Consider the following 1965-nt stretch of genomic DNA (forward strand, 5'->3'; position numbering starts at 1 on the left):
TGATGATATGATGCCAACTTTCAACATTTTCAGAGTTCATTTGAAATGCTTTTCAATTTCAGGGTCTTATAGCTCAAAATAATTAGTAAATGCATGAAAAATAACAAATGAAGTCAGAAAGGGTTGAAAATTGATGATGTGGCTTTGAATGGTGCATTTTGAACACAGAAAAACTATGGAGTTTCTGTTCAAAATCATTAAAAGCAAAAAGAATTTTCATAAAGAACTTTTTTTGTTACAAACTTTAATAGAAAAAAGAATTATCATAAAATAAATAAGTAATTAGAAACAAAATAAAATAAAACAAATAAGTATTTTGTTGTAAGTAGAAACAAAACAAAATAAATAAAGCAAAAAAGAAAACAAAAAAACTGAGAAAACATAAAAAAAATTGCCACCCACTGGGCCACCACGGCCTGAATACGACTAAAAACCCATCCATGGAGTTTCTGTTCAAAATCATTGAAAGAAAAAAGAATTTTCATAAAGAACTTTTTTGTTACAAACTTTAATAGCAAAAAGAACTATCATAAAAAAATAAGTAATTAGAAACAAAATAAAATAAAAAAAATAAGTATTTTGTTGTATGTAGAAACAAAAAAAATAAATAAAACAAAAAAACTAAGAAAAAATAAAAAAAAAATGCCACCTACTAGGCCACCACGGCCCGAATACGACTACAAACCCATCCATGGGCCAGGATTCAGGCCCGTAGAAGGCCCAGTAGGCCCATAGGCATAGAAGTGTTACATTTGGCCCATAGGCCTGTAGTTCAGAGGAGTTCGAAAGGGAAGAGGCAACCGAGCTTATAAACAGGTGTCGAACACTCTCAACTAGCGAGGTGGGACTAAACTCCCACCACCACGCCGCTGTGCAAGGCCTTTGGTCCCGGTTGGTGGCACCAACCGAGACTAAAGGGGGGAATTGGTCTAGGTTCGTGGCACCAACCGGGACCAATGCCCACCCTTTAGTCCCAGTTGATGCCACCAACCGGGACCAAAGGCCTCTGCTTCCCGCCCTTTGGGCTGCTGAAAAGAGACTTTTGGTCCCGGTTGGTGCCACCAACCGGGACTAAAGGTGGCATTGGTCCCGGTTGGTGCCACGAACCGGTACCAATGCCCTGGGTATATAAGAAAACACTTAGCAGTTTCGACAAAATCCATCACTTCTTCTCCCCCGACGCCCCTGCTTCTCCTCGCCGTATCCGCCCGACGCCCCTGCTCACCTTGCCATCGCCGCCGCCACCAACGCCGTCAGGCTGTTCAACATCACCGTCGCCGCCGCCACCGATGCCGTCAGGCTTCTCAACATCGCCGCTGACGCCCTCTGCCCCGACAACGGCGTCGACCCTCGCGCCCCTGTCGGCCCCGACGCGCCGCCAACTGTGCCCCGCCGCTCCCTGTGAGCCCCAGCCTGCTTCCGCGCCCCACCCCTGTCCCGTGCCCCTGCGCCGCGCTCCTGCGCCCCTGCCCTGCCCCGCCGGCGCCGGCGCTGGCCCCTCCGCCCTTGCGCCGTGCTATTAGATTTTTAGGTGTTTTCAGATGTTTTTAGATGCTATTTTTAGATGTTTTTACATGTTTTTTTAGATTATTTTAGTTTAGTTTTAAGATTAGGAAAATTTCAGATGTGTAGTTATATTTATTTAGATGTGTAGTTAATTCAGATGTTGTAATTTGTTCATAAAAATTGTGCACTTTTGTATAGAAACTTTATTTTTTCCATATGTACGAAATATAGAGTTAAAACGAAAACAAACATATAAGAAAAAACAAAGGAAAAATGAAGAAGGAAAAGAAAACCGCCCGGCCCGGCCACCAGCGCATTTTAATAAAGTGTTTCCACCGAGTCCACGTCGCACCGATCGAGCACCCGCGGCGAAGCAAGTCTTTTTTTAAGGTAGTTTTTTGTTAATGTGAGGGGGGCCATCGGACATTACATGAGGCGGGGGGGGGGGGGGGGGGGCCC

This window comes from Triticum urartu, chromosome 2 (assembly GCF_003073215.2).
Source record: "Triticum urartu cultivar G1812 chromosome 2, Tu2.1, whole genome shotgun sequence".
Taxonomy (NCBI): domain Eukaryota; kingdom Viridiplantae; phylum Streptophyta; class Magnoliopsida; order Poales; family Poaceae; genus Triticum; species Triticum urartu.